This window comes from Carcharhinus amblyrhynchos, chromosome 13, assembly GCF_965287045.1.
Source record: "Carcharhinus amblyrhynchos chromosome 13, sCarAmb.v2.hapA, whole genome shotgun sequence".
Classification (NCBI taxonomy): domain Eukaryota; kingdom Metazoa; phylum Chordata; class Chondrichthyes; order Carcharhiniformes; family Carcharhinidae; genus Carcharhinus; species Carcharhinus amblyrhynchos.
The window spans coordinates 33,564,160-33,584,055 of NC_137336.1; the positions used below are offsets into that span (position 1 = coordinate 33,564,160).

At 42.4% G+C, this 19,896-nt stretch overlaps 1 pseudogene; it reads right to left on the reverse strand.

The window, feature by feature from the left end:
* Window positions 1-11,004: 11,004 nt before the first annotated feature.
* LOC145351823 (heterogeneous nuclear ribonucleoproteins A2/B1 pseudogene) lies at window positions 11,005-12,222 on the reverse strand (annotated as a pseudogene).
* Between the last annotated feature and the right edge of the window lie 7,674 nt (window positions 12,223-19,896).

Here is a 19,896-nt window from a genome sequence, read left to right on the forward strand (position 1 = left end):
AATACAATGGAGCATCTGAGGGGAAGTTAGAAAATTAATAAGGAAAGCAAGCAGAGATCAAGAAGAGACCGGCAGCCAACAAAAGGGAATCCCAAGGTCTTCTGCATGCATATAAATAACAAACAAGAGGTAAAAGAAAGAGTAGGGCCAATTAGAAATAAAAAAGGGGGATTAACATGTGGAGACAGGGGAAATTGCATATTTATTAAACAAGTACTTTGAATTGGTCTTTAGCAATAGAAGATGATGCTATTATCCAGGCTGAGGTGAGAGAGCAAGTAACTGGTACACTGAAAAAAGTTACAGTTGAGAAGGAGGATGTATTAGAAATGCTATCTTTACTTAAAATTGATAAATTACAAGGATTGGGTGATATGTAGCTAGTGTAATGAGGGAAGTGAGAATGGAAATTGCAGAGGCACTAGGATAATCTTCCAGTCTTTAAATATGGTAGTGCCAAGGGACTGGAGAATTGAAATTGTTCCACCCTTATTCAAAAGAGGTGCAAGGATAAAGCTAGCAACTACAGATCCAGTTTGACTTCAGTGGTAGGGAAAACTCTGGAAACTATAGTTCAGATTAAAATCAGTCAGGATAATTAAGAAAGCTAGCATGCATTTATGAAGGGAAAAATCACGTTTAAGTAACTTGCTGAATTTTTTGAGGATGTAAAAGCGAATTTTGATAAGGGCAATGTTATTGATGTGGTGTAAATGGATTTTCAAAAAACTATTTAATACAGTGGCACGCAACAGACTTGAACAAAATTCTAGCTCGGAGTAAAAGTAGTAATAGCCAGTTGAATAAGAAATTGGCTAAGTGACAGGAAACAGTAGAAATAGTTTTTTTCCAGATTGGAGGAAGCTTTGTCATGGAGTTCCTCAGGGGTCAGTGTTGGGCCCTTGCTTTTCCTGATTATATATTATGACCAAGATTGTAGCATTCAGGGCATGATTTGAAAATTATACCAAAATTAGAACTGTTGTTAACTGTGATGGGGTAACCTGGAATTTCAAAAGGACAGAGACATGTTGGTGGATTAGGCAGATAAGTGGTACATGAGTTGAATGCAGAGAAGTGAAGAGGTGATTCATTTTGGCAGGAAGAAATGGAGAGAAAGTAGCGAGGGAGAAATACTAGGGGAGGTGCAGGAACAGAGATCTTGGTTAAAATATGTACATCAGTCAATGAAGATGGCAAGATGTGTTGAGAGCAATTAAGCTTCATTAATAGGGACATTAAGTACAAAAAGAGGTCATTTTGAACTTGTATAAGACACTCATTAGGCCTCATCTGGAGCACTACATCCTGTTCTGGATATGCTTGAGGACGGATGCAGGAGAGTAGAGGAGATTCACAACAATTCCAATGCTAAAAAGACCATAGCTACAAGAGTAGATCATAGAGGCTGGGACTGTTTTCCTAGGAGAAAAAGGCCAAGAGATTTGATAACAGTATTCAAGACCTGAGGGCTATGAACAGTGACAAACTGTTCCCACTCAAAAGCATCAAGAACTAGAGGGTACAGATTTAAAATAACTGGCAAAAGGAATAAAAGATGAGGAAAATTTTTCATCCAGATTGAAATCTGTAACGAACTTCATGAGAGGATAGCAGAAGCAGCTTTGTTCAAAGATATTCAAAAGGGAATGGATTACGACCCGAAAAGAAAGAATGGGCAAGATTTTGGGGTGGGGTGGGAGAGGAGGAGGAAGGGGAGTGGAACTAGGAAGAATTGCTCTTTCAATGAGTCACTGACTCAATGGGCTGAATGGCCTCCTTCTGCACCGTAAAGATTCTGTGCAGTCGTAAATGTGATGGAATACTCTCCACTTGCCTGAATAACTATGGCTCAAGACTCAAGAAACTCAACACTATCAGGACAAAAACAGCTTCCTCAATTGGCACCCATCACCTGAAACATTCATTCCCGCCACCATTGATGTACAATAGCAGTAGTGTGTACCATCTACATGATGCACTACATCAGTTCATCAAGCCTCCTTCAACAGCTCCTTCCAAATCCACGACCTTTACCACCTAGAAGGACAAGGACCACAGATTCATGGAAACACCATGTTCAGCTTCCCTCCAAGCCACTCCACTCGGACTTTGAACTATATTATCATTCCTTCATTCAAGTGCCAGGATTTGGATTCAGTGCCAAAGTCCAACATGTGGGGTTAGGTTCATTGGCCATGCTAAATTGACCCTAGTGTCAGGAGGATTATGGTCAATGCAGACGAGGCGGCCATTCGGCTCATTCCGCACTAGGAAGTCTATGAACTCACTTCCTAGTACCGTGGATATATCCACACAGATGGACTGCAGCAGTTTGAATAGGTGCTCACTTTCTCAAGGTGATTAGATATTGCTAACAAATGCTAGCAACACCCACATCTTGCGAAACAAAAATCAATAAATGTGGTTTCAAGGTGTAATAAAGATAAAGTATGTGCAACAGAACAGAAAACCACCCTATCCAATGCAACAGAACTTCCTATAAAGTCTTTTGCTTGTGTAAATGGTTTGGAGTAATGCTCTGGCCCAGGTATTGTACAGGGTTATGTTATTGGTGGTTACAACTGGATCAGATGTCCCTCCTCTTATGGATTTCCAACCCTGATCATGCCAAAGTTGTGGGGTCAATGAGAGGACACCAGATTAGTAGTGGCCCCAATCCTATAAAAATGTATTTCGCTGCAACAAAAAAAAGCTCCAAGCAGGATTTTGTTTTCTTTAACCTACAGATCTAAGTGGGTTTCAAAAGGACATATGGTGGGATTTAGTACCATCAAAATCAAATTTCAGGTAGCATTGCATCCCATAACAACTGATTTCTTCTTTGAAATTCAACAGGCTTGTAATAATACATCAAGTCTAAAACATGGTTTTAATTTCCACAAGATCTGGCATTTTCAGTTGACGTTGTCTATATGTTAACACTCTATATACTTCAGCTGTCAGAAAGGTCACTGCTTGCCAGTTAATTGGGAATTCGTACAAGGGTAATTTTTAAAAACTTACTCTTTCATGGGATGTGGACATTACTGCCTATCCCCAATTATCCTTGAACTCAGTGGTTAGGTAGGCCATTCCAGAAGGCTTTTAAGAGTCAAATCATATTATTTTAGATCTGGAGTCAAATGTAAATCAAACGAAAGTTAGCAGATTTCCTTCCCCAAGACGAAATGAACCAGATGGGCTTTTAATGCCAAAGAAAATGATAGTTTCATTGTCAGGATTACTGAGGCTAGCTTTCAATTCCAGATTTTATTAGTTGAACTAAAATTCCACCAGCAGCTGTGGTAGGATTTGAACCAGTATCCCCAGAGCATTTGCCTGGGCCTCTGGAATACTACTTTAGTAACATTACCACTAGTCCACCATTTCCTCCAGTTGTATTTCTGATTAGTAAATAAAGTTATGCAATAGACACCATTATTAAACATGTGATCTTCAGCACAGTGTAAACACCTGTAACACTGAAAAGGAAGCTGTCATTGTAGTCAGCTCAGTGGATTGTAATAACTCCTGTCAACCAGCTAAGGAAAAAAGTCCAACGATAACAGCCAGAATGTAGGCCATGGGCATGCAATAAGTTAGTCAATATTCTGAGTAATTGCACCGACTACATCGAAGTACTGTATAGCCTGAAACTGCTGGGCAAGAAGTTGCATGATGAGGTGCAGTTTCTGACAATTCATGCCAGAATTCCAAGCTTCAGTGAAAAAAGGAATTCTGAAAAGTTCACACTGCTGAGTGGTGGATGTTTGTTAGGTAAATATAAAATGTTAAATACAAAACAGTGTGCCTCTGAAGACAGGCCAATTACTGATCAGCCATTTCCAGGGAACACATTGCTTTAAATCATAAGATAAAAGCAAATTAGTGCAGATGCCAGAATATGAAACAAAAACAGAAGATGCTGGAAAGTCTGACAGCACCTGTGAAGAGAGGACAAGAGTTGAAATTTTAAATCTGGAAGACAGGAGGAGATTTATATTTTGTAATCTTTGTTTCCTTTGGGATCACTATTCCTCCGACTTGTTACAAACTCACCCATTTGCTTTCATTTTTATGATGTATAACTTTTGGTTCATTTACCAGTGATTTCACCACCTTTATTCACAATAAGCAACAAAAGCAAGCTTTTTAATTACATAATATAGCACAAGGGTGATGAGTTATCACCTTAATTACACAACCTGGTTGCAAATCAGCATAGGATTTTAATCTCTCCATTGTCAGAGTCAGAGGTTTACAGCGTGGAAACAAGTCCTTCTGCCCAACTTGTCCACACTGCCCTTTTTAAAACCCCTAAGCTAATCCCAATTGCCCACATTTGGCCTATATCCCTCCATACCCATCGTATCCATGTAACTATCTAAATACTTTTTAAAATAGGCAAGGGGATTAAGGGTTATGGGGAGAGGGCGGGAAAGTGGAACTGAGCCACGACAGATCAGTTATGATCTTATTGAATGGCGGGGCAGGCTCAAAGGGCTAGTGGCCTACTCCTGCTCCTGTTTATGTTCTTAAAAAATGTACCTGCCTCTACCACCACCTCTGGCAGCTTGTTCCAGACACTCACCACCCTGTGTGAAAAAATTGCCCCTCTGGACCTTTTTGTGTTGCTCCTCTCTCACCTTAAATCTATGCTCTCTAGTTTTAGACTCCCCTATCTTTGGGAAAGATATTGACTATCTACCTTGTCTATGCCCCTCATTATTTTATTGACCTCTATAAGGTCACCCCTCAGCCTCCTACACTCCAGAGAAAGAAGTCCCAGTCTATTCAGCCTCTCCTTATAATTCAATCCATCAAGTCCCAGTAGCATCCTAGTAAATCTTTTCTGCACTCTTTCTATAATAGGGTGATCAAAATTGCACACAGTATTCTAAGTGTGGCCTTACCAATGCCCTGTACAACTTCAACAAGACGTCCCAAATCCTGTATTCAATGTTCTGACCAATGAAACCAAGCATGCCTATTGCCTTCTTCACCACTCTGTCCACCCGTGACCCCACTTTCAAGGAACTATGAACATGTACCCCTAGATCTTTGTTCTGTAACTCACCCCAATGCCCTACCACTAATGGAGCAAGTCCTGCCCAGCTGTTGTTTGCAGCTGGTTGGACTTGCTTTCTTTGGCTGGCTTAAGCTGTTATTTCAATTGATGCCTTCACCTACCAAGGTTCGAAGCTCCCCACTTCTTCACCTCTATACCTCACTTTCCTCCAATAAAACCACCTCCTGTCGTATTCATAGAATCATAATCTTTACAGCGCAGAAGGTGGCCATTTGGCCCATTTTCAGTGGTTCCTTGAAAGCTTGCAAACAAATGCAGTTAGGGGAAATTTTCAATGATTAATTTGACCAGAGTGTGTAACCAGTTTTGTGTGAGGGATGTTTTCAAACTAGCACAAAAGGTTGCAGAAACTTGAGAGCCACACAATGTAATTTGCTCTTAAATTTGCGATCTTTTACACTGGTTTGAGTGAGTTCGGCAGAATTGTGCCCCAAAAAAGTGCAAATGAAGAAAAAAATTCAGACCCTTTTGAGCTCTTGCAGTGAATGATAAATAGGACTGATTGGAAACATTATCAGCAAAGACAGGAAGTAAATTGGCTCTATCCCCATAACCCTACATATTAACTCTGCGAATTCCCCTGACATTAAGGATCAATTTAGCATGGCCAATTAACCCAACCTATTCTTCCTAATACGTCATATTTTGCTTTAAAATGTGCCTCAGAAGCACATCTTGGGATATTTTACCACGATACAGGCACTTTGTAAATATAAGCTGCTGTTAAATAGACAATGAGTCAGTGAAAACATCACTGGAGTACAACAGCCAAGGAGGAATTTAGAGATCCATCTATTAAAATTTAGCTATTTTATCCATCAGAATCTGAGGATTCATGAGTCTGACTGCAACACAGTTACATTCACTATTTACCCATTACTGTTAAGATCTCCAATCTGAGAAGTTGTTGGCCTCCACTACTGATACAAACATTTACTTCCAAAACCAATTTACTTCCTGTCTTTGTTGCTGATAATGTTTCCAATCAGTCCTATTTATCATGATTCACTGCAAAAGCTCAAAAAAAGGGTCTGGATTTTTTTCTTCAGTTGTACTTTTTTGGAGCACAGTTCTGCAGAACTCAGTCAAACCAGTGTAAAAGATCACAAATTTAAGAGCAAATTACATTCAGTGTGACTCTCAAGTTTCTGCAACCTTTTGTGCTACTTTGAAAACATCCATCACACAAAACTGGTTACACACTCAGGTCAAGTTAATTGTTGAAAGTTTCCCCTAACTGCATTCATTTACAACCCTTCAAGGAACCACTAAAAATTAAGCTTATTTTTGGAGCAAAAACACATTTTAAAACCTTTTGAATACATCTTAATTTTCCTGAGAAAGTGACTACTGTTTAATTCATTTTAGTATGCAAACTCATGATGCCATAAATTTGCATGTGTATTAACACATCACATCATTCAAATATTCAGCTTTTCTCACCAATAAATTTCCTAGTCTTAAGGCAATGCCTTGATGAAGCCAAGCCAGTTTTCTTTCATCACCTTGCCCAAGGGACCATATGTTCAGTCTTGATAGATATCAGAAACCTGGCAGCTGGGCCCAATTCTGTACTTGCCCGATATCCATTCATATTTTCTTCCTAAGGAAGTGCTCAATGATCAGGAGAAATCCTGGTCACTTTTCACCTCTGACTCAAAGTACTGAAGCTAAATATGGTGTGCCTCCAGCTAAGATCAGTTAAATCAGCTCAAAATGGGATAAGACGCGAGGCTTTTCTGGAGCTGGGGAAGGCCCATGTGACAGAACTAATTAGTACATTAAGTTGAAACTATTTTGTTATAGATATAAGTGTTCGAATAAAACAAGGAATATTTTAAGATTTGCTTACCTGTGCAATGCTCATGAACCATGTCTGAGTATTGAGCTCAATGTGGTAGGTAGGCTATGGAAATGTAAAACAGTAGAATAATAATCGAATCAAATCAGGCCTTTGTAGTGTCAGTGTTTTTGTATTCACATTTATGCAGCCCAAATTAAATTTTAGGTATACTAGGAAAGTCAGAATTCAGAAAAGATTTAAGTCCATCAAGAGTGCAACAACTTTCGCACAATTGTTGCTTAAAATTGTATGACCAATTTTCCCTTAATCTTCACATGGCAACTTCTAATTAAGCTCTTCCCAATATCAATTTAATATTTTTCGCAATCTCCATTTAAAATTTAACCCCACATATCAAAAAACACAAATCACTTTCCATTACAGCCAATTACAGCTGGTTGACCAGTTCAATAAACTTGAATAAATACTACAAATCTATGAAATGTTGAATGTGATTAAGTACAGGATTTTTGATGAATTTATCTAGTTATTATTTGATAGTCTTTTTCTCACCTCAGATCTTTTGCCCTTCTTGTTTTGAATCCTCAAACTCAAAACTGTTGTAGCTCCTTTCCTTCCACAAGACGGCTGCTCATCTCCAAATGCCAATTCATTTCAGTTGCCAGGCCAAATCTTCTCTGGTTCAAATGCCAGTTCTGCTCTCAAAAGCATACCAAGTAGAATCTCAAATATCAGACACTGTGGGTTTGTTGTTGGGCATGTGTAGTGTTCTCACCAAAAACAATAAGTACATAAAGCTTGGGCAATATTTGGATATCCCCACACCCAAGTGCATATTCTCAAGGCTCACAATCATTACTTGATGGCCTTAAATGTTTTTCTCTAATTGCATATAGCAGGCAAATTTTGTTAGCACCAATGCATTTACTATAAGCAGCGGAGACTGCATATTTCACAATAGTATGATGTGGAATTTACTAGCTCAATATTTTCCCAAACAATACTGGTGATTAAATATTTAGATAACATTTCAGAATGCAATGATAGTAGGGAGAGAGATAGTGGTGGTGTAGTGAAGTCAATGGTTAGTGATCTAGAGCTAATGATTTGGAATCATGGGTTCAAATCCCATCATAGAAACTAAATTAGGAATATAAAGCTGACCCCAGTAAAAGTTTAAATCTAATTTACTCATTCTCTTTTAGGGAAAGAAATCACCTGGCCCATATGTTGACTCTTAAATGGCCTACCTTGCTAGTGACATGCATACCCCACAAAATAAAGGACTAGCTATTAAGAGAACTTGGAATTTTGTGATCAGGATGAGTGTATGACCAAAACCTTCAGCTAATGATGATGACTGCAACAGTGTGGGACATCATAAACATATATTTGGAAACTGTGGTCCTGTGGAAAATACCAAAAGGTAGCATGCAGCTATGAAAAGAAGGGACCGATGGTGGATCTAGGAGGTACATTGGAGACAACACATGAACAAAAGCCATGTAATGCCTGCAATGAATCATATGAACAAAAGAGAGTACTCTCACCTGAATGTCAGGAGGTTACCATTTTAAATCCCATCCTCGAGACTTGGAATACAAAAGTGAGATTGACACCAGCTCAGTACTGCTGGAGGTGTAGCCTTTTGGATGAGATGATATACTGAGGCTCTCTTCCATCTTTTTTTTAAAATGTATTCACAGGAAGCAGATCCACTGGGAAGGTGAACATTTATTGCCCATTTTCAATTCTACTCTTAATAAAAGGGTGATGAGTTATTGCCTTAATACAAGAGTACTTTGCAAGTCCATTTCAGAAGGCAGTTAAGAGTCAACCATGTTGCTTTGTTTGTACTCGCATTTAGGACTGGGCAAGGGTGGCAGATTTTCTTCCCTAAAAAGGGAATTAACAAACCAGATGGGTTTTTATGACAACCTGGCAGCTGTCAGATTCTAGCTTTTTAAAATGGAATAATGAATCAAATAAATTGCATCAATTCAGCCCTTTGCCACAATGGACATTTTTTTCCCCAAATAAAGATTTAATTTAATTTATATATCTGGTCACTTATGTAATTGTGCTCTGCCACAATTGGCTGTTGCCTTCCCTTCAAGTGAATACTTTTATGTTGAACTGGATGTAATGTTATGAAAGGTGCTATATAAATGCAATTTTTTAAAGGTGAAATGGGAGAAGTAAACCATCTTACAAAATGAAGAGCAAAAGCCACTATAGGATTTTCACACATATGCTATGATCTGTGAGGTGCATGAATCAGTAGTGAACCAAGGTGTAAATCAGTTAGATTTTTCTAGGATTAATTAGGATGGCAAACTCAGATTGAGCTTGCACCAAGAGCTACTGTGGTGAATGCCCAATCTGTGGTAGAGAGAAGAACTGAGTCAGTCCAGGAGGAATAAGGGCAGGGAAGGGATGGGACAATGTTAGCAAGAGCTGGGCTGATGTAGGGAGCAAGGAACTTAACTGGGTGAAAGGTAAGGACTGAGATGGCAAATATACAAGAAAATAATCAGTGAAATACAAGCACTAGGTCCAGCAACTGTTGTGTGCAATGTAATAACATTTACAAGAGCTATGCTGTTTGCCATATAATCAGAACTGGGGGAGTTTGCTATCTGCAAGATGTTTTTGATAGCTTGAGAACATCTTTTTCCCCCTTGGGGTTGTTTACTTCAAGGAAAAACACGTGCACAGGACATACAGACAAAGCCCTTGAATTAGTTACAACCCTCACTAGATCTCTACACCAAGTGACAGTCTCATTACAGCAGTAAGTTGACTCAGTAGGATACTTGCCTCTAGATTGATTAACCAGAGCTCAATGATCCCATTCTTGTCTCTGTATCTGATAGGTTAGGTTCTTGGGCCCCACAGTTCCATCAAACGGAGACCGTTTCTTAAAGTGCCAGCTCTCATACTGGAATGATAAGCTAAGCAGTAATACTCATCATAAGAGGTTGCACTATTTTAGCTTTAGTTGCAGACCACATAGGACTTGGAGGCTCCAGATGCTCCAAGGTCAACAAGATTCATTCCTCAGATGAGTCTATGCTCTTATGGATCAGCGGCAAAGTAAATTGGACCTATATTCTCTGGGGTTCAGAAGAGAAAGATGTGATCTTATTTAAGCACGGGATTTTGAACGGCCTTACTAGATAGATTATTATGCTGGGTAAAAATCTCAGAAGGTGTCAAGCAGCAAGGAGAGAAATTTCTTCAAATGGTTGTGAATCTTTGGAATTTTCTTTGCAGAGGCATGTAGATGCATCATTTAGGGCTGAAATCAATAGCTCTTTGGTGCTACTAAGGGATCAGATTTATAGGTAACGGGTGGAAAAAAAGTAAAAATTAGGAAAATCAACTACTGAATACAGAACAAGCTCAGAGCTTTGTGAGCCTATTCCTACTCCTAATTTGTAGGATGTTAGGAGACTCAAATTAAAATTGTGACAAAGGCAATGGGAAATCTAACTCAGCTAGTATTCCCAAATAAGTAACAAAAACAAACTTGGGAGTTCAGACTTGCTCTATAGTAGAGCAAGAGCACACACAAATTCAAATTTCCTTGTGCTCAATGTCATCCATGGGAATTACTTCCAGAATGCTCAGTGGCAGGAAGTAACATCCAGAATGTGACTGGTTCTCAAATACACTTAAAAAAAATTGTGTTGAAGACTGAATATTCATGGTCATAAATAATACGTTGACCTTCAAATTACATGTACTTGGGATCTACCCCAATGAAAATGTTACTCTGCATGTGTTTTTAACTTTAAAAATTGCTTAAATGTGAATAGAAACAATTCCTGCTTCTCTTCTGTCAGTCTTTGACTGAATCTTTATAGCTTTAACTTCAAAACTCCAACCACATCAATACAAAAATAAATGGGCTCAAATTAGAGTTTAGATTCAAGATCTTAAAGTGAAACTGTTCAGCCTCAAGATTTAATCAAGAGTATATTAAGTGGTTGTGTAAAGCCTTTTTTCAAGACTCAAAATGAATGTAGTCACTTGCTAATTTCCCAGATACTTAAAATGTTCATGCTCCTAATAAGTAATTTCAGACTTACAAGTTAACTGGACAGACTGTAAACTGAATTTTTTTTATTGTGAAAAAAGTATACAATTATCCTTGATTAGATGAATACATTATGTAGCTTTACAGCTACTTGTGTACATATCAAATACGTCCCCCTTACACAGTTTACACACAATTCACTTTTAGCTTGAGCCATGTGTACAAATCAAATACTTCCCCCTTACACATTAAATTCATGCGCATGTTAAAAGGCATATCCTCCATAATCTCTGCTTCGGCTTCTATTGCTAACACCATAATCTCCCCTGTAGGGTCCAGCATACTTCTCCATACCACCCCCTCCTCTCATGGGGCCATAGTTGGACGGCTCTGGGGAATAGCTCCCAAAACTGTCATACATGTCATCGAAATTCTCATTATTGTATCCTCTTTCGCCGCCACCATAGCTCGCGAACCCATAATCCCGAATTCGATCGTAACTTCCGCCTGAGAAGGAACGATCGCGCCGAGGATACCCCCCATCACCATAACCACCATAGACATCTCCTCGGCTTCCTCTATCATTGTAGTAGCCGCCTCCACCGCCTTGGGCCCCATACCCAGCTGCATTTCCAAAATTGCCATTACTCCGGCCGTTTCTCTGGCTAAAGTTGCCAGCTCGGCCGCGAGGTCTAGTTCCGCTCTGCATCTCCTCCTTCGACAAACCTTTCTTGACTTCACACCGGTAGCCATTAATCATGTGGTACTTCTGTATAACCGCCTTATCAACAGAATCATGGTCATCGAAGTACACAAAGGCAAAGCCTCTTTTCTTGCCAGTCTCTCGGTCACAGATCACATCTACTTTCTCAATCATACCATAGTCTGAGAAGTAGCTCTGTAAATCATCCTCGCCAAGGTTCTCTTTTATACCGCCAACAAAGATCTTCTTTACCTTCATGTTGAAGCCGGGCTTGTTGGAGTCTTCTCGGGGCACAGCTCGCTTCAGATCCACCGTGCGGCCATCTAAGACATGAGGCCTAGCGGCCATTGCAGCATCCGCCTCGCTCGGCGAAGAGTATGTGACAAAGCCGAAGCCGCGGGGGCGCCGGGTGATGGTGTCCTGGACGACCACGCAGTCAGTCAGCTTCCCCCACTGCTCGAAATGGTTCCGCAGGTTGCCCTCCACCGTCTCGAAGCTGAGCCCGCCAACAAATAGCTTACAGAGCTGTTCCCGCGCCATGTTGCAACGACTGCTTTCACTACACACTGCAGGAGACTGACGGCCTGCCTAATGAGCGCCTTATATAGCGGGGAGGGAGGAGGCGGGGCCTAGCCTCAGACCCGCCGCGCTGATTGGCCAGGAGCTGGCTGCTAGGTAACGCCAGCCCCATTCTGTGCTGCAGTTCAGGAGCCTTGTCGCTTCCATTGTCCTCCAGAGAGATGGAGGGAGCAGCCTACAGTGCAGCCCAATGGAGGGAGCAGCCCTGAGTGCAACCCAATGGAGGAGGAGGGTGGGGGGTGAGCAGGCCGGCACTGAGTGCAGCCCCATGGAGGGAGTGAGCAACCCAGCCTGCTGCCTCATGGAGGGAGGGAGCAGCCAAACCCCGAGTGCAGCCCCATTGGAGGGGGTAGTGGAATGAGCAGCCCTTTGGAGGCCAACCAGAGTGTAGCTCCACCAACTACCCACTCCACCATATACTACAGCTTCAATAAAACAGCAGAAACTGTCTGGGCTGCTTGTACAAGTTTCTTATTTTTTGCAATTTGTCAATTAGCACTCCTAACTGCAAGCATCTTTCTTGGATCAACGTGAAGGACAATGTTCCGAAATAGCCATGTTATGCAAGGGAATCATCCCTACAGCACAGAAGGCCATTCAGCCCATTGAGGCTGCAGTGACTCCAACAGAGCATTCTTTCACCCCCTCCCCACCCTGTAATCCCATGCATTGACTCCATCAATTCCTCCCCCCCTTAACTGCCACATCTTGGGACATTGGCCATGCTAAATTGCCCAATTCACCTAACCTATACATCTTTGGGCTGTTGGAGGATGCTTGCAACATCCAAAGGAAACCCATGCAGATTGAGAACATGCAAGCTCCAGTCACCCAAGGCTGGAATCAAACCAAGGTCCCTGATGTTGTGATACAGCTGTGCTAATCACTGTGCTACCCTGGAGGTTCAAGTAAAACTAGCCTGTTCCAATATAATACATGTGGATGCCAACTTAAATTCCTTTTTTCAGAACCTGGAAATTTGGATGGATATCTCCAAGATCTTCAGTATTTCTTGAAGCATTGGTCTCAGCAAATCAAGATCCACATACCACACATCACTCTGCACACAACCCTTCTGACAGACACAGACTCCATCTCAAAACAATCCTGGTCCAGAATTTGATTTGATGCCTCCCGTGGCATTTTAAACAAAATAGTTTTCATCCTTTCACACGCAAAGGATTGCAAACTCCAAACCAAAAAACCCTCCAGATCCTTCATTCCCTTGAACCCATCCCTTCAAATGTCACTTCTTGCATTGCAGTCAATAGCCTCCAATTTTCCTCTTGAACCGAGCAATCAGATCTTTGCTTCAACACCCCTATAAATTAAATTCAAGCTGGGCATGACACCAAGCTCATTTCTTTGGTCAGGGGTCCTCCCCCCCACATTCAGCTGATCATTTTATCCATCTGCTGTTTGCCCCCTCTGGCCTCTGTCAGTACACCTTAATTTCCACACCACCCCCCTGCCCAAACTTTCTCCCAGTCATCAAACCTGCTGACTTGTTGCCTGGCACACTGACCTCAAAATGCTAAAACACAAACTTTTTCCTGCTCCACCTAATCATTCCTAAGAATGTCAACTTGCCTCTCCTGAGAAAAAAAATCCTCTAGCTTCCAAACTGTACCTCAATCCTGCTTCTACCTCCTTCCCAACATCCACAAACTATCCTGTGCCCCTACAGAACAGATTTCATATGACTATTTCAGTGCCATTGTTCACTCTCTTTGCATCTACCTCCATAGCTCTTCATTGTCCTCCCATATAACTTTGACCCTAATCACCACCTGTCCATTCTATGGACATCCAATCGTTTTACACCAAACCCTCACCAGTGGTCAGAGCTCTTTATTTCTTTTTGAAGAGATGACAAAGATAATTGATGAGGGAAGGGCTGTGGACAATAGTTTATATGGACTTCAGTAGGGTGTTTGACAATGTCCCACATGGCAGACTGGTACAAAAATTAAAATCACATGGGATTTAGGATGGACTGGCTAGATGGATAATTGAACTGGCTTGGTTACAGAATGATGTGGAGATGCTGGACTGGAGCAAACAGTAAGAAGTCTCACAACAGCAGGGTAAAGTCCAACAGATTAATTTGGTAGGACAAGCCACTAGCTTTCAGAGCACTGCTCCTTCATCAAATAAGTGGGAGTTCTGTTCGGAGATATATGCCCTGTGAACAGAACTCCCACTTACCTGATAAAGGAGCAACACTCAAAGTTAGTAGCTTGTGCTATCAAATAAACCCGTTGGACTTTAATCTGCTGTTATGAGACTTCTTACTTGGGTTGAAGACAGTAGGGTTGGAAGAATGTTTATCGGAACAGAAATCTATAGCAAATGGCGTTCCACAGGGATCAGTGCTGGGTCCTCTGTTGTATGTAATATAAATGATCTGGAGGAAAATGTGGGTGGTCTGATTAGTAAATCTGCAGATGAGACAGATTGGTGGAGTTGCTGATAGTGATGAGGATTGTCAGAGAATAGATAGGGAGATGTAAATGGCAGCTGGAATTTAATCCAGACAAATGTGAGGTGATGCATTTGAGGTTCAAATTTAGGTTTGAATTGTGCTCTAAATGGCAGAACCCCAAGGACGGTTAACAGATGGATCTGGGTGTGCAGGTCCACAGTTCCCAACAGTGGCAACACAGGTGGCCAAGGCAGCATATGGCATGCTTGCCTTCATCAGCTGGGGCATTGAGTACAAGAGTTCATGTTGTAGCTCTATAAAACGTTGGCTTAGGCCACATTTGGAATAGTGTGCACAGTTCTGGCCACCACACTACCAGAAGGATCATAGACTCAGAATGTATGGCATGGAGACAGGCCTTTCAGCCCAAACTGGTCCATGCTGACCAAAATGCCTATCTAAGTTAATCCCATTTACCTGCATTTGGCCCATTTCCACCTAAGCCTCTCTTATCTATTTATCCAAATGTCTTTTAAATGTTGTCAATGTCCCTGCCTCAACCACTTCCTCCAGCAGCTCATTCCACATATGTACCACCCTCTTAAAAAAAAAAGGTGCTCCTCAGGTTCCCATTAATTCTTTCCTCTCTTGAACTTATGTCCTCTAGTTCTCGATTCCTCAACCCTAGGAAAAAGACAGTGCATTCACCCAATCCACCTCTATAAGATTCTCCCCCTCAGGTTCCTACACTTCAAAGTCCTAGCCTGCCAATCACTCCCTACAACTTAGTCCCTGGAATCCTGGCAACATCCTTGTAAATCTCTTCTGCACTCTCCTATAGTAAAGCAACCAAAACCGAACAATATTCCAGATGCAGCCGCACAAACACCTGAAAAGTACCAATGTCTACACTCAATGCCCTGACTGATGAAGGCCAGCATACCAAAAGCCTTCTTCACTGCCCTACCTGTAACTCCACCTTTAGAGAATGGTGCACTTGAAACTCCAAGGTCTTTGTTCCACGATACCCCAAGGTCCTACCATTCACCATGAAAGTCTTACTTTCATAAGAACATAAGAAATAGGAGCAGGAGTAGGCCATCTAGCCCTTCGAGCCTGCCCCGCCATTCAATAAGATCATGGCTGATCTGTCGTGGCTCAGTTCCACATTCCCGCCCTCTCCCCATAACCCTTAATCCCCTCTTTTATCAAAAACCCATCAACCCGCGTCTTAAAAATATTTAGCGAGGTAGCCTCCACCACTTCAACGGGCAGAGAATTCCAGAGATTCACAACCCTTTGAGTGAAGTTCTTCCTCAACTCTGTTCTAAACCACACCCCCCTTTATCTTGAGGCTGTGCCCCCTAGTCCTACTGTCCTTTCTGAGCAGGAAGAGTCTCTCCACCTCTATCCTATCCATCCCATTCATCATCTTATACGTCTCAATGAGATCTCCCCTCATTCTTCTAAACTCTAACGAGTACAAGCCTAGTTTATTCAGCCTCTCCTCATAGCTCAACCCCCTCAACTCCGGCATCAGCCTAGTAAACCTCCTCTGCACTCCCTCCAAGGCCAAAATATCCTTGCGTAAGTACGGCGCCCAAAACTGCACACACTACTCCAGCTGCGGCCTCACCAATGCCCTATACAGCCGCAGCAAGACCTCCCTACTTTGATATTCAATCCCCCTCACTATGAAGGCCAGCATCCCATTCGCCTTCCTGACCACCTGCTGCACCTGCAAGCTGGGTTTTTGCGACTCATGCACAAGGACCCCAAGGTCCCTTTGCACCGTTGCCTGCTGCAGTTTTTCGCCACGTAAGTAATAATCCTTCCTACCAAAGTGGACGACCTCGCACTTGCCAACATTAAATTCCATTTGCCAGTTCCTGGCCCATTCGCCCAGCCTATCTAGATCCTTCTGTAGACTCTCCACCCCCTCCGTGCAATTTGCCGTTCCACCAATCTTGGTGTCATCAGCAAATTTCGACACCATACACTCGGTTCCCTCCTCCAGATCATCTATTTAAATGGTAAATAGCTGAGGCCCCAGCACCGACCCCTGGGGAACTCCACTAGTCACCAACCACCAATCCGAATAGCACCCATTAACCCCCACACTCTGCCTCCTATTTGACAACCAATCCTCTATCCACGCTAACACCCTACCTCCAACTCCACGTCCCCTGACCTTCTGCAATAACCTCTTGAGGCACTTTGTCAAACGCCTTCTGAAAATCAAGACAGACCACATCCACCGGCTCTCCTCTATCCACCGCCCTAGACACATCCTCATAGAACTCCAGTAAATTTGTCAGACACGACTTCCCCTTAACGAAACCGTGCTGCGTCTGCTCTATCAAGCAATTCCCCTCAAGATGCCTCGCTATTTCCTCCTTGATGACAGATTCTAACATTTTACCTACAACAGACGTTAAACTAACCGGCCTATAATTCCCTGCCTTTTGCCTGACACCCTTCTTAAACAACGGCGTAACATTAGCCGTTTTCCAATCTTCCGGCACCCAGCGACGTTTGGAAAATAACCACCAAGGCATCCACTATCACCTCCGCCATTTCTTTCAGAACCCTCGGATGCATTCCATCCAGTCCTGGGGACTTGTCCACAATCAGTCCCTCCAGTCTGTCGAGCACCGCCTCTCTAGTAACAATAATGTCATTGAGACCCTCCAGTCCTACCACCGTTCCATCTCTAACACCCGGCAAATTACCATTTGACTTTCCAAAATGTAACACCTCACTTAGCTATATTGAATTCCATTTGCCATTTCCCTGCCCACCTCCCCAGCTGATCAAAATCCTGCTGCAATTTGTGATAACCTTCGCAGTCTACAATACCACTTATTTTAGTGTCATCTGCAAACTTACTGATCATGCCTCGTACATTCTCAACAGCAATGGACACTGACCCCTAGTCACAGGCCTTCAATCCAACAAACATCCTTCCACCATTACCCTCTGCTTCCTACCATCAAGCCTATCCAATTTGCTAGCTCCCCCTAGATTCCATGTGATCTAACCTTCCAGAGCAGCCGACCATGTGGAATTTTATCAAAGGCTTTACTGAAGTCCATACAGACTATGTCTATTGCCCTGCCTTCAACAACCTTCCTGGTCACTTCAAAGAACTCCAACAAAATTTATAAGGCATGATCTCCCATGCACAAAGCCATGCTGACTACTCCTAATCAAACCCTGTCTTTCCCAATGCCTGTACTACTTATCCTTCAGAATCTGCTAGTAACCACAGACATTAGACTTACCGGTCTATAGTTTCAGGTTTTTCTTTGCAGCCCTTTTTAAATAAGGGTACAATATTTGCTACCCTCCGGTCTTATGGTACCTCACCCATAGCTAACGATGATGCAAACATCTCAGCCAGGGCTGCTGGAATTTTTTCTCTAGCCTCACACCGTGTTCTTGGATATACTTGGTCAGGGCCAGGAAATTTATCCATTTTCATATTTCTTAATACGTCCATTACCTCCTCTACTATAATGAGGATTGTCACCAATATATCGCCACCAACTTTCCCAGGTTCCCAAGTCTTCATGTCTTTCTCCAAAGTAAACAGGAGAAATATTCATCAAGAACCTCACCCATCTCTTGTGGTTCCACACGTGTCCATTTGGTCCTTGAGCAGTCTTATTCTCTCGTTATTCTTTTTCCTTGAATATACTTTAAAGGTGAATCCAAAGGGATTGTCATCTCAGCCAAAGCTGCTTCATACCCCATTTTTGGGCTCTTAATTTCCCTCGCGTATACTCCTGTAATTCCTATATACCTGAGCCATGCCTCTTTTCTCCTGGCCAAAACCTCAAAAGTTTTGTCATCCAGGGTTCGCTAATCCTGCCAGCCTTGTGCTTCACCCCAACAGGGACATATAGACCCTGAACTCTAGCTATTTCACTTTTGAAGGCCTCCCACTTGCTCAACAAGCTACTCCAGCCAACTCTTGCCAGCTTCTGCCTAATTCCATCAAAATTCATCTTGCTCCAGTGGACCAGTCTTGTTCATTCCGTAACTATTTTACAATTAATAGAACTATGGTCACAGGTCCCAAAGTGGTCCCCCACCATCAACTGTCACTTACCCTGCCCTATTTCCCAACAGTAGGACAAGATCTGCCCTTTCCCTGAGTAGGACACTGTACATACTGCCTAAGGAAACTTTCCTGAACACACTTAAATTCCACCTCATCTAAGCCCCTAACACCATGGCAGTCCCAATCTGTTAGGAAAATTAAAATCACCAACGTTGACAACCTTATTACTCCTGCAAGTCTCACCATCTCCCTGCATATTTGTCCTTTAATTCCTGTGACTATTTGGCAGCATAGTATAACCCCAATAAGGGCATCATCCCTTTATTTCTTAGTTCCACCCATAAAGCCTCGTTGGATGATCCCTCAGTTATTTCATCTGTGACTACTGCTGTGATGGTCCCTTCAATCAAGAATGCAACTCCCATTCCTCTACCCCACCTAAAGCACCTGTACGCTCGAACATTAAGCTACCAGTCCTGTCCCTCCGTTAGCCTTGGGCGCAGAGGAGGTTTACCAGGATGTCGCCTGGTATGGTGGGAAGGTCTTATGAGGAAAGGCTGAGGGACTTGACGTTGTTTTCGTTGGAAAGAAGGTGGTTGAGAGGTGACCTAATTGAGGCATACAAGATGATCAGAGGGTTAGATAGGGTGGATAGTGAGAGCCTTTTTCCTTGGATGGTGACAGCTAACACAAGGGGACGTAGCTTTAAATTAAGGGGTGGTAATTATAGGATGGATGTCAGAGGTAGGTTCTTTACTCAGAGGGCGTGGAATGTCCTGCCTGCAGCAGTTGTGGACTCACCAACTTTAAGGGTGCTCAAATGGTCAGTGGATAGGCATATGGATAACATTGGAATAGTTTAGGTTAGAGGGTCATTAGATTGGTTCCACTGGTGGGCGCAACATCGAGGGCCGAAGGGCCTGTACTGCGCTGTGATGTTCTATGTTCCAGTTATGGCTATAATATGCCAGTTCCACATACCAATCCACGTCCTGTGTTTATCAAAAAGACAGTAGGACTAGGGGGCACAGCCTCAAGATAAAGGGGAGGCGGTTTAGAACGGAGTTGAGGAGGAACTTCTTCACTCAAAGGGTGGTGAATCTCTGGAATTCTCTGTCCGTTGAAGTGGTGGAGGCTGCCTCGCTAAATATTTTTAAGAAGCAGGTTGATGGGTTCTTGATAAGA